This window comes from Apus apus, chromosome Z, assembly GCF_020740795.1.
Source record: "Apus apus isolate bApuApu2 chromosome Z, bApuApu2.pri.cur, whole genome shotgun sequence".
NCBI lineage: Eukaryota > Metazoa > Chordata > Aves > Apodiformes > Apodidae > Apus > Apus apus.
Window position 1 is genome coordinate 4,649,824 of NC_067312.1, and position 14,002 is coordinate 4,663,825.

Below are 14,002 nucleotides of genomic sequence, written 5' to 3' on the forward strand. Positions count from 1 at the left end.
AAATCCAACTTCAAATCCCACTTAAAAATATTGGCCTCTTGTTCTGTTGAGAGCCAGCAGTGATGATATCACCAGACCTGCAGGTAGCAACAAATAACCCTGTGCTCAAACACCACGCAGAATTAACTAGGTCATTGTTTTAGGTATCTCCTTACTCTCCTCCGGGGTTAATAGTTAAATGACTCGGGTGCAGGGACTTTATACTTGTCTTTCTTGTTTGGGCAGGCTACCTGCGCTCTGACTAATTAGGAAACCTCACTTCAGGTTTCTTTTGGAAGCTTCCCCATCTCCCCTCTTCAGACTGCCTGTGAGCAGAAGAGCTGAAGGGATGGTGATAAACACTTTTCCTCCAGCAGTTCTTCTGCCTTAGCTGGCAATTTGCATACTTGGAAATCTGGGCAGGAAGCGGATTTTCCAGGAGACCTCTAGCTCTATCTGAAACATAGAAGAGGTGGGGGTGTCTAGACTTTTAAGTGCTCACCCAGACTGCCCTTCCAAGCCTGCCAGGATTTGGGATTCTCTGTCAAGTGAAAGGGGTATAACACTTAGCATGGCTTCTATCCTATGCAGAGGAGCTACCACATTAGTAGCAAGCAAATGCTGATTTGACCAATGTGAGCAAGCCAGGTTTGGCTGCCCTGTGTTTGTGCTGCTGTTCTGATTTGCTCAAGCACCGGGAGCACCAGCAGGGTGCTCAGAGTAATATTAAACAGATACTGCCCAGATCTCGTAGCACACTAACCCCAGCCAAGACTGTAGCTGCTAAAACTTTAGTTTTATCCATAGAATCCACAATGCCATAAGATGAAAAATATTCTATTTAATGGGTTCAAGTGAGGGGAAACTGAGCAACAAGTCTGAGAGTGTCACAGTGAACATGAAGTGTAGCTCACATCTTCTCGAACTCTATGTCTATCGTGCGGCCTTTGGATCTCACATTCTCCCATGTGACACACAGTTGAATCCTTAATCTCTGCAAAATTATCAGAAATCCTGGAAGCCTCTTTACTTTCCATCCTTTTTAAAACCCTTCACCACAAAGCACTGGAGACTCTACAGCAATATTTAATGATGCGATATCACCTTTCACTCCAAAGAACTCTGGGTTGCTTCCTCAATTATATATGCCACCACTGAAATGCAGCTGCCTCTGGGGCAGAGGCCCATGGACAACCCATATTACACCCGAGGGGAAGTTTTGGTCAGAAGCCTGCTTTTATGAGAAGTGTCAGTGAAACTTCAGAATCCATCATGGGACATAAAAACCCAACAGCCTGGCATGCAGCAAGCTGCAATGAACTCAGTTAACCCACATTAGGAACACAAAAAAAAATAAATAAAAAATGCCTCAAGCTATTTTTTCATTATTGCTTTGCAAAAAACCTAGGAATTTCAAGCTTGGTTGTGGTCACGGTCCATGCACTGCCAGACCAACAGCAGTACAAGTCTGATGCAGATCAGGAACAGTCATCTGACTGCTTTTTTACTGAATGGACCAGGGCACCCAAGATGAGGGTTAAGTGTTTTTTCATGCCAACTTACAGGCAGTTCCAGAAGATAGGTAAAACTTGTAAGACATAAACCCAATGTGGTGAAAATAAGTGATCTAGCATGACACAATACAAAGTCTTCTGGGATTAAAAAAAGTCACTGAAATTTTTTTCAAAAAATTTGAGCCAGGAGAATGAGTTTATACTGGATCAGTATTATGAACCAGTAGTGCATTTAATCTGCTGCTTAGAGCCCTGGAGGTATATTTATCATGTCTTCAGATCCCAGCCTTGGTTACTTCCTGTGGCCACGATACTCCAACAGAACAACCCAGCTTTCGTAGGGAGCTGGAAAAATGCCTGTGACAGCTATTTTCCATTCCCACTATGGATCCCATAAGAAGCACCCTGTTCCTTTCACTTGTATTGCATCAATACCGACAGAAACAAGGCAGAAGGACCTCCCCTTCAAGCAAAACAAGTGAATATTATCTCTTAATAAAGAAACAGAGATGGCCTGGTGATGTTGAAATTCCAACAAAGCACAACCAGAAGCATGCTGAGAGAACTAGCGTTGTTCAGCCTGGAGAAGAGGAGGCCCCAAGGAGACCTCATATCAGCCTTCCAGTACCTGAAGGGGCTACAGGAAAGTTGGGGAGGGACTTTTTACAAGGGCATGGAGTGACAGGATGAGTGGGAATGGATTAAAACTGGGAGAGGTTTAGGTTAGACATTAGAAAGAAATTCAGTGTGAGAACGGTGAGACAATGTAACATGTTGCCCAGGGAAGTTGTGGAAGCCCCATCCTTGGAAACGTTCAAGGCCAGGTCAGATGGGGCTTGGACAAACCTGATGTAGTGGGAGGTGTCTGTGCCCATGCAGGGAGGTTGGATCTAGATGATCTTTAAGGTCCCTTCTAAGCCAAATCATTCTGTGATTCTATGATTCTGCCCTACGTGACTCTGCACTGAGCAGCACGGTGGACTGGCTGATCTCCAAAGGTCCTTCTAACCCCAGCCATTCTGTGCTCTTGTGAGGTACTATCTCGCCTCTATCTCCAGTGCTGGGCAAATTGTTCTCTCCACTGCATGACATACTCCTAGAATTCCCATCCATAAGATATACTGGGATACAGACATGTATAAAATAGGTGTGGGTGTACAACAGATACAGTATGAGATCCTCAAATGAAAAGAACAATTGTGAGTGGAATGAAAATAAATGAATGTCTGTAATTCACAAATTTTCTATAAAAATAACTCACTAACTAAGTTACGTGATTCAAAATTAGGATGAATTAGAAGAAAGGTGGTTCCTCTCCACATGGTCGCCCTGCCTCCAACACTGCTTTTATCCCAGCCCTTCCACCTCTGCCTCTGATTTTGCATGGGTTATGTGAGAACTTCCTCTGCAGGGAAAGGGGTGCAAGCTCTCCCAGGTGTGGTTTATCCACATGAAAACAAGAAGCAAGGATTAATGTCAGTTACTAGAACAACAGCAGAAATATAATCTTCACTTGTTTCCATCAGATTGCCCTAAGACCAAGTGCTACCAGCCTCCCGCACCTCCACCAGGGTGACTGACTAATGCTGACTGATGGCTCTGCCTCAGCGTGCCCAAGCCCAGCAAAGGGAGTCAGAAAAAGGCACACTGGAGGGAAAAAGACATGATAACCCAAAGATCTCTCACAGCCAGACAAGGCTGAAAACATCTCCCCCAAGATAAAAAGACAGAAATAAATGAGAGCCCAACCATATCCATAATTACGGAGGCATGTAAATGTGCACATTACACACGTGTGTATCTGTCTTCTCAACATAGAGACATTAAGAGCAGATTATGGAATAATATTTGACTCCATAATTAGGTTTGAGACTCCATAATTAGATCAGATAGTCACCTTTCTATGTAAGTAACTAAGTATCTTACAGCGCTGAAGGGAGGGCCAACTGAATGATTAAACAACTGACACGGCCATAAATCACAAGGCCCATAAAAGCAATACTGCCCAAGGTACAGCTGTGGCAACAGACAGTGGAGCAAAACACCCATCTGTGGTAGGAGGAGAGATGCCCATCATGTTGCCCAAGGACTTTTACAAGTTCCTGCCTGAAAACTCTGCCAAGGCTTTATAAATCTACTCTCTCACAACCTAAGTCTCTATGTGGGTGTCAGGTTAGGAAGCATGGTCATCAGACCTATAAACACCTCCTCATGCTGACTTCTGGTCTATAAAGGACCAAACTAATCCCACTGGTGCCCTCCAAGACAAGCTCTGCTACAGGACAGCTATAAAGCTGGGCTTGGTTCAATACAGATTTACATCTCTGAATCACACAATAGTGTTTGATCCCAATGACATCAAGAGTTGGCGTGTGATTTTTACCCATCACCCTTATAAAGCCTCCAGGACACTAGAAAACAGAATGACATGCCAACTGTGCTCCCGCTCATTACAACACGAAGAGCCAAGCCAGGAGATCTGCCTACATCAGGTCAACATCAGGTTGCTGAGCTCCCAGACCAAGCATCATCACCCTTGGCATGATGTATAATCAAAGATGACTCTTGAGATGATCCACGAGAATAACCTGAGCACTCAGCTGGGTGCAGCAGAGTGTGCCATTGCAGGGATAAAATCTACTCCCATTAAAAACAGCCATAAAACTCTTTGGGGAAAAGTGTCAACATGCACAAGAAGGGGACTTCAAATGCTTACTCTGGTCTGGGCCAGCTCTTGCCAAGCACACCATCCTGGAGGTAGTGGCAGCCACTCCAGGCTACAAATGGAAAGTTTTATGGGTATTTAGGGAAAGGTTATTGGCACAGAGACCAGCCACAGAAAGCAAAAGCCTGCACAGTTCCATCATCTGTGTTACCAAACTTTCCTAGATTGACTCTGCTCTTGGAGAGCTGCCATCCGACACAGTAGCCTCCTTCTAACACCGTCATGCTAGGGCAATAATCTCTCCTTTCTCTCTCTGATCAAAAGTTTCCCACTGCACCCTGAAATGTGTAGAAAATGATTTCTCTGTATAAATCATTAACGAGAGGTTTGTTTTTATTTACTGCTGCTTCTGCCATGGGACTCCTTCTTCCTCCTTTTTTCTTTTTTTCCCCTCCTCCATTATTTCATTTTTGCTTGCACAAGTGCCAAATACACCAGCTTTCCCTCCCTTCAGGAAAAACAAAGAAATAAAAAAAATAAAACAACACATCTGATAGGGAATGCACCAGGTCTTGGCTCAGCATCCATTCCTCAGAGCCATAACTGATGGCACAAGAAGCAAAAAGGCTTTGGTCCAGAGTCGATCCTGTGCCCAGTCTAAAGGCTGTACAAACAACACATCCCATATTACTCAATTTTGCATGCTTCAGAAGATACTAGGAATAAGAAAGATTGGAATTTGTCCATTCAGGCTTGCATTGTGTGTTTCCAAGTTGAGTAGCGGTGTCTTGCTTGGTGCTGTACAATGCACCAAGCTTCCCCAGCATCAAGGGGGAACTGTGGGAAATTAGAGCATTTAAAGAGGATGCAAGAAGATAAGCAATAATTTTGAGATTTTAGAGAAAGGCATAGAAACTGCTTTGACTTGAGGAATGAGTCTTCTGGCTTTGAGAGAGGAGTGAGCGTTTGGGTCAGCAAAACAAGTCAATACCCTTAAAGCCTCATGGTTTACAGAAGCAAAAGCAGGAGGAAAAAGTAGGGCAGGACACAAGTGGTCCCGGACGGATGCACACAGGGCAAAGAGCAGCCCACCTTTCTGGGACAGCAACAACAAGAGGCTTAAATGTTATTTGGGAGAATGCTGGTGGGAAGACCAGAGGCCAGGAATAAAGGCAAGATAACCAACAGCTGCTACGGGTGAAGGAAAGGAGCAGCCTCGCCTCTAATGAGGCTGAAGAGGAAGCGGTTACAGAAGTGCTGGGAGAAGCTGAGTCAGATGGGAGATAAGAGCCTGCTGAGTACCTGCATGCCCGAAAGGCCTCTCCAGCTGAACTACTTCATTGTGCTCTTTGTGCGGTGTTGCACACATTGGGCCCTCTCTCCAGTGGCAAAGAGGGTTGGGAGCACCAGGTTCACAATTCAAATCTCCATTCAAGGAGGACCAGGAGTTTGGATTGTTGTTCTCTTGTGATGCTACTGACTTCAAGAGAATGTTAAAGGTCGGGATGTGGTCAGAATTTGGGGCAATCCAAGGTCAAGTCAGTTATGGGTGCCCCCTCTCTCTACAGATGACATATAAGTCTCTGTCTCCTAATCTTAGTCCTTCATTTAGGTCCCAGCCAAGCAAAGTTTCGTGTGTGGGCTCTGAGAGATCAAGAGACCCTTGAACTGAGACATTCACACCACTGCTCCCCAGCTGGAGATGGATGCAGGTTTAAGTAGGGCCCCAGTCCCTACACAGCACCACACTGCAGCTAATTGTCCAGAGCTTTTTCTCAAGGCTCTGAGAGGCCTGTTCACTGAGCTAAACATGAAGAAAATGTTCTGGCCTGACAGCCACACTTAAAAGGCAACATGTTTTAAGAGTGTTTAAGCATATTTAAGGTGTGTCTTCAACTCTGATAAAAGGATGGAGGAGCAGGATGTGTTTCTGTGACTACATCCTATGACACAGAACTGGGATCTATTGTACACAAATACCTATAGTAAATGCCATTTATGACACTTATCCAGCAGGATTTGTAAGGACAGTGTCTCTCTCTTTTAGCCAGCAGACTAAGAGATCCCCATCAACTTTAAGATGCCTACAATTACACTTTCAATTTGTCATGGCATCAGAAATCATGACCTCCATTTTTTCATCTCACTCACCCATCAACTGAAAGTCAGGCAGGTTAGAATTGCTACCCTGTTTAAAAGCATATGGTTAGTGTTTCCTTTTCTTTCCCCACCCTCAATTTTTCTGAATAAATTAAAAAAAAAAAAAAAAAAAAAAAAAAGGAACAACTGACAGCTGGAGAGAATTTACTCAGCCTTTCAGGAAGAAAATTGCCATCAAGCAAAGAGAAAGCTTGACAATTTTCAGCCCATTAGCTGAAGGTTTATGGAAGTTACAAGGATCTCAATATATGGGTTAGTATTTTAAACTGGTTTGCAACCTTAGTAGGAATGAGCACTTTGCCCAGGTGCCTGCTATACCTTACATGTACACAATACCACTCGAACACTTCCTAAACTCCCCCAGTTAAGTCCCTTATCCCTTCTGATAAAGAATAGAAGAATTTAGTAGAGAATTATTCCCCTGTAACAGAATTCTATTGAATCCCTACTATGGAGCTCCATCGGAAGGCTATAGAAAGAAAAAATAGAAAAAAAAAAAAAAAAAAAGAAAAAACTGCAGGAAGGATTTCCTTGTCTACCAAACTAATAGGATTTCAGAGGAGTTTTGGTGGAAACTCCATTGCATTCTCCAAAGCAAAAAATTTTGCAGAACTTAAGGAGAGGTACGCATGGATCACAGCATCTCCTCAGAATATGCTGAGTCTGGAAACACATGGTTAGGCCAGTGTCCAAGTCTCAGAAATCACATCAGTAGGATATTCAGGATGTGTGGATTCATATGGAGGAAAGACATGCCTGTAATGCCTTGCAGCTTGACCTCTGGTTTGAGTATTATCATTTTCTTCCTTCCATCTTAAAACCACCTTCCCCATCTGCTAAAATACCAGGAGAAGCAGAATGATTCATTGTATACATATATATCTCTCAATTTTAAAGGTTAAAGCTAACAAAAATTTCAAAGTAACATAAAACCTCAGGCTTCCGATCTTCAACCCATCTCTAATTTTGAGGTATTTAAGTGAGCCCTGGGTTACCCCTTGCTTGCCTACCACACATTATTTTGAACAGCTTTCCCCAGCACTGTTGCAGGAGATACCATAATATAGTAGAGGAAACTTTGCTCTCATCGCTGCCACATTCATAGAGCACTTCACTGCCCAGTTTAACTGCACAGCAACTCTTACAGGAACAAGAATTAACTCTTCAAGAGGCAGTGAGAAGCTAAATAAGTTGCGCCCACAACAGCATTTAGCCAGAACCACAGCACCGCGCTCTGCCAGACATTTGCATCCCAATATACTACACACTGCAGAACCAAGCCTTGGGCCACATGGTGCTCTGGTATTCACCAGGGCAGGTCAGAACCTCGCCACCACCTTCTCAACTCGCTTTTGCATGGAAATTGGTGTCCTCCTGCCTGGCTTTTCCACACATTGAGCTTGCTTTCAAAAATGTTCATCAGACTCACCTCCTTATTATGGGGAGGTCAGATCAGGATCATCCTTATAATTTTGCCCAAATCCTTTCTTCCCTGCAAAACCTCTGCACTGGATGGACATGTACATGAGCCATACCACTGTCACCACTCATAAAGAAGGGTAAACCTGACTGACCCTGGGATCTGTGAGCAACAACCAGGATCAGATTCCCAGAGTACTTCTCTGGCCATGTCACCTGTGCTTCAGCCCCATTACTTTCCCCTTCACATCTGAAGTAGACAGAATCATCACCACCGCACGTGGGTTTAGTGGACAGGCAGCCAGGCAAAGATCACAGAGATACAGAGCCCTGAGACCTTGCAAATATCTCCAGCTAGACTGGGAAGTAAACTAGAACTGTAAAGATCATAATCAATCCCAGATCAAATCCTCCCAATCCTAAGGGAGTCTGAGGTCCAGAGTTTCAATCTGGCCTTTTAGAGAGAGAGGTGACTAACCTCAGAACCCTTCAAAATTTTCAATTTCAAAAAAGACAACAAAAGCCTAAATGAAATAAAGTCAGAAGATTGCCTTTCATATCCAGCTGCCCCACAGCTTACAGTAAAAGCTCATCATTGTGTTTGGACAATCTGTGCGGCAAAGTAAATTCAACTCCAAAAGGGCAAAATAGCCCCTAACTCTGCTTCCTCTCAAGAGCTGATAAACAAAAATTACCACCCCCTACTTCCTTCAGTCATTTTCTTAGCTCTGAAGGACAGGCTGCATTATTCTCTGACTGCTTTTATTCAATTTAAGAAATGGTTTTGCCTTTCGTTCCCCATCCCTCCCCCCCTAAGTTATTTATCCCCCTTGCTTTTCTCTTCTATGACCAGTTACATGTGAATACAGAATCTAGATGCCTGTTGGGGAGCTGCACTTTCTCCCAGCATCCAGCATATCTCTAAGCAGGTCCAACAATGCAATTAACTTTTGAAGATACATCAGGTGAAGACTTCATGTTGGGAGAAGGGAAAAGAAACTGTGTCTGAGGGTCTGAGTGCACCTCAGAGGCAACCACACTAACAACGTGTGCTTGCAACCCGATTTCATGCCCATAGCAGAAGGCAAAGTGGTCCCAAGCTCAAAAATTTGGAAATTGTTTTCACATCTGACAATCCCTCCAGGCTAAGACCTGGAGCTGAGGGGTTTTAAAACCCATCTTTAATCAAGATTACAATTTCCTAAAAGGATGAGTCATTTTATTTCCACAACAATAATGACGGGAAAGGAAACTCCTTTTTTTTATCAAGTTGGAAAGAGAGAAAGTAATGAGAACATAACCTATAATAGCAGCAAAACCAGTCCCAGTAGAAACCACAAGCCCTGCAGCCAAACACTGGGAACCTTCTACACTACAGTTCTCCCAGAGACTCTTGCCTTTCTTCCTAGGCTTTGGACTAGCTCTAAACCTTTGATTTCTGCTGCCCTAAGACTGTCTGGACTTTCCAGCAGTGGGGCTAGATTTGCCATGGATTCCACCTGACCACCTGTCTTTTCTATGCACATACTTGCTCCCCTTCCCTCAGCATCAAGTGCATGTTTATCTGCAGCAGTTAACAGGCTCAAAAACCTGTACGCCTGTGTGTTATGGTAGGCAAAAATGACATGCTGAATTTCTGAACACGGCCTAAATCCTGTTCTATTGGCCCTGCTGTGGTCCATGCATCACAGAGTAGATTTTGGCAGTTGCTAATACTGCCTTTCAACATCATCTCAGACTCACAGATCACAGAAACTCCAGAGATGGGTAGTCAACAGGGAGCAAGAAAGACTGCCTAGGCATATGATTAAACAAATCAGTCATCAATTCACTGGGACAGCTTTCATTTCCATCACAGCAATCTGTTGGATCCTAGAACTGTTTTTTACGTGGTTCATTAGACAATAGCCTTTCTTGCTACCAGTTAGGTCAAGAATCAAAAATGCTGTGTAATTTCAAGTCTCTGAGCACAAGGCAAGAGTTTTTCAATCCTGAAGGGTGTTGTCCAAAGGGGAAAGAAAAAAGAAGGGAAAGATTATGTGTGAGCAATTGAGCCCTACTGAGAGGGCAAAAAAAGTCACTGAAACTGGGATTAGCACAATCTTTTAACTGAAAACAGAAGTCCCATTGGCAAAATGGCACTTAAAACTAAGAGATGTGTGTGCTGGGGAAAAGGAGCTCAAAGGATGGGTCAAAAGAGACCAGATGAGGAGATTAAGCAGCACCCAAAGCCAAAACATGATAGTTGGGCCTTTTCAAGCATTTAGCTCCTTGAATTAATTAAGCACATGGCAATGGCAGCTACTAAAAAAAGAACAGTTCCTAACTTAATCTAAGTACATTATGGGAAATGAGACTGAGGAACCTGAAATGAGAAACCCAGTAAATATTAACTCGAGCTAAATAGCTCAGTTATTATTATTATTAATAATAAATCATGGCCACTGTTTCTTTTGTTTGCCAACAACTAACATATTTTATGGCTCTGCACAAATCTAACACACCATTTTATTACATTTCAGAGAGTGCATCTTCCTAAAATGATAATGTGTTAATAATCTATGCTGGGCTTTTTGGCAGCAACGAAAGAGCTCAAACAACTTGAAATAACATCAGCAAAAAATTATTTATTCCCCATCCCTAGTTGCAGAGAAAACAGAGGTTTTCTTGGCTCAGTTACTTCTCAATAGATTTCTGGTTTCAATTAAAACTTTGAGTCTGAGCAGTTAAAAAAAAAAAAAGGCAAAGCCAATAAGAGATGGAAGAGAAGTCTCCATTCACTGAATATTTCTGCTTTTTTTTGTTGTTGTTGTTGTTCTTTTCCTTTTCTTTTACATAACCCATCTGACCTAAGAGCAGAGATTAAAGTACAAGTATATGACTTGGATCTTTTTTTTTTTTTTTTTTCCGCTCATTTTAGCTAAAAAAAAGCAAACACAACAAATGGAGATGAAGACTCTCCTTTAAGTGGAAGTAGCTCCTCAGTGAGGGATGTAATCTCAGCAAAGGCCGAGGAAGGGCAGCAAGGTGTGCATTGTACAGCCACTTGTACATTTTCCCTGATAGGCATTTTTTTTCTCCCGCCTACGATAAAAGGTCCTGGACACTTGTTTCCTCGGGTTTGTGCCATTGCTGCCTGACATTAGACAGCCGATTATATCATTACTGTAGCCTGCACCAAGTTAGTCCTGGCTGCAGGGGCTGTCGGATCAATAATTGTTCCCATTTGGGTCCATAATATTCAACATGGGATTGGATTTGCCAGCAGTCCTTTACCCCTGAAATCCTCCTGTCAATACCGAGAGGATCACATTACTTTCCCTGACAGCAGAGCACTAGCAGGCTCAGCGCTTTGCTCGCCTCGCACATCCTCCGCGGTTTGACAGATGGACATATCAGGGCAACACGGCGGGTCCCCCCCGGCCCGACCCGGCCTGGCACGGCCCCGGCAGGGCCACCACGGGCCGGTGGCTAATGAAACACCTCTACTTGAGGGGGGAGAAACTCTGCCCGGTTCCCCTCTACCTCCTTCATCCCCTCCCCACCGGCTTCATTTGCTTGTGGCGGACTCCTCCCAGTGCCCGACAAGCCGAGCTCACGGCAGCCGCCGGCCCACACCCCCAGCCCGGGGCGGGGGCATCGACAACGCACGGCACCGAGAGGGGTGGGTAGTGATCCCCGACACTCCCGCAGCCCCCTCCCCATGCGTCCCCCGCCAAGCACATCCTGCTCCCACCAGCATCTCCCCTGGCAAACTCTCCCGGGCAAGGGGGACCTGCCCGTCGGGGGGGTGGCCGGGCTGGGTGTCCCTACCAACCAACCCCTCCCCGCAGGCTGCCGCTCCCCCGGTCCGGTTCCCGGCGTCGAAATGCCCTTTTAGCATCAGGCGTCAGGCCCGAGATTATCAGTGCCGTTTATTTGAAGCGGAAACGAATCGGAAATCCTTCTCTCAACTGCCTTTTTAGACACATAAATACGCACGGGCAGGGGCAGGCAGCGCAGGGGACCGCCAGTGCCCGGTGTGATGCACACACACACACTCACTCACACACATGTGCAGTCACACACACTCACACACCGGGAAACAAGGGCAGGAGGGGGGCCCCTTCCTCGCCGGAGGGACTTGATTTCTCACTGCCCGCAGGGGAGACCCCGAGGGAAGGGGTGTGAGTGTGAGTGTGTGTGATTGAGTGGGTGTGAGTGAGTGTGCACGGAGGTGGGCAGGGAGCCTTGCGCCAGGGCTGGAGTTGACAATAGCCGCCCGCGGCTGCAAAGCTGCGTTTTGCACACACAGACACACACACACACCCCTTTCCCGCTCCAACCAAACACAGAAACACCCCTTCCCCGATAATATCGGCGATATTCAAATCGCCCAAAGCTGAACTCCACTTTCACCCTTTTTTTTTGGGGGGGGAGGGATAGTGTAGAGGAGAGGGCCCACCGGGGTCCGGGGGTGGCGATCACCGCCTTATTAATAACCATTATTAACGCGCCTCACTTCGGCACTGAACAGAGGGGAGAGTGAGGAAGGGGGGTCCAGCATTGCTAATTACGGCCCCTCTCTCTCTTCCTCCACCCACCCCCCCGCCCACCCCCCACCCCCCCACACACACACACCTCCAGCGCCAACACTCCTTTTAGATGATCTTTCGAGGTCCCTTCCAACCCCTATGATTCCATGATTCTATGATTCTATGATTTTGCTCCTGCAAATTGCCGCTTTTCGGGGCTGCGTGTCCTTTTCAATGTCAAAACAAGCGCGGGGACGCGGCGGCCGCCCCGGGGCAGCACTGCCCCCCCCCCGCCCCCCGGTCCTCCCCGCGCCCAGCGCCGCGGACCCCCGCTTCACACTCACACACACTCACAAATACCCATAAGGTTACAATGTTGCTCTCTAGCTCCACTTAACCTGCAATTTACAAAGCGGGGGGGGGGGGGTTCTCCCCTCTGCCCCCCCCCTCCGCCGTTCCTCCTTTCCACACATAGAGCTGCCACCTAACCCCGGCACCGTGTCGGGGGAAACACATGCAAGCTACCAAAGGGGTGAGGGGATATATGGGGCGCCGGGATGGTGGTGGGGAAGGGGGAGGGGGGGGGAAGGCAAATACATTATGCAAACTCCTAAAAAATCGCAACCCCTTCCCAGCAGCGCGCTTTTACACCACCCCCCCCCCCCCCCCCCACCCAAACATACACACACACACACGCACACCCCCCACCACAAAGCATGGGGAAGGAAGGGGTCGGAAGGGGAAAGGAAGACTCGCATGCATTGTACAGCGGAGAAATATTACCCCCCCTCAAATAAATAAAGCCCTTTCCGCGCCATTGCAAAGTCACAACATGAAAAAAAAGGAGACGACATTAACTTTTGCATGCAAAGACGAGCAAGGGGGGGGGGGGGGGAAGGGAAAAGAGAGGTTAAGACCCTCTTGCAATCCTGATCATCAAGACAGACCTTTCCTCGATGTCTCAGGTTTTTTTGTTCTTTTTTTTTTTTTTTTTTTTCTACTAACCCATATCCCCAAAAAACGCAGCGGGGGCTTCTTAGAAGCTTCCTCTTCTTCTTCTTCTCCTTCTTCTTCTTCTTCTTCTTCTTCTTCTTCTTCTTCTTTCCTCTTCTTCCTCTTCTTCTTTCTTCTTCTTCCTCCTCCTCCTCCTCCTCCCTCGGATTCCCCCCTTCTTGTCTCTTCTCTTTCAGATCCCGGTTTCAATCCCTCGCCACAGCCCCCAAAGGTGCTTTTGCTTGTGTTGCGGCAAACCCATGGCGGTGTTCATCTGTCAGATCAGGGGAGCGCACGGCCGCGCAGCACGGAGAGGGAGGAGGGCGGGGGGAGGAGGGAAGGCACCCGGGGAGAGGGAGATGGACGGACAGACAGAGGGATAGATAGCTCGGTAGATAAATGAGAGATAGATAAATAGAGCGAGATAGAGCGAGAAGGGGGGGAAAATGGCGTCTTGGAAGCCGGAATCCCGGAGTAAATCAAATTAACACGCAACACCCAGAGCAGTCCTGGCTAATTTTAGCAGGATCCAAAATAAAATGAAAAAGGAAAAAAAAAGGGGGGTGGGAAGGAGGAGAAGGGGGGGGGGGGGGGGGGGGGTGAGTGAAAGAAAGGAGAAGGGGGAAAGGGAAAAATAAAAAACGCGAGAAAAAAAAAAAAAAGAATAAAAAAATCAATGCACTGGATAAAATCCTGGATTTGAAATCGATGGAGCTTGTCTCTGTCTTTCTGGCTCTCTTGCTTTTCCTTTTCTTTTC

General features: G+C 46.0%; 1 protein-coding gene across 2 annotated transcripts in view; it reads right to left on the reverse strand.

Moving 5' to 3' along the window:
* SETBP1 (SET binding protein 1) overlaps positions 1 to 13,517 on the reverse strand; it is a 266,909-nt gene extending 253,392 nt beyond the window's left edge. For both annotated transcript variants that reach the window (XM_051642998.1, XM_051642997.1), the window contains exon 1: positions 13,257 to 13,517. The gene's annotated coding sequence lies outside the window, so the exon portion shown is untranslated. The remainder of the gene's footprint in view (positions 1 to 13,256) is intronic.
* Positions 13,518 to 14,002: the final 485 nt, after the last annotated feature.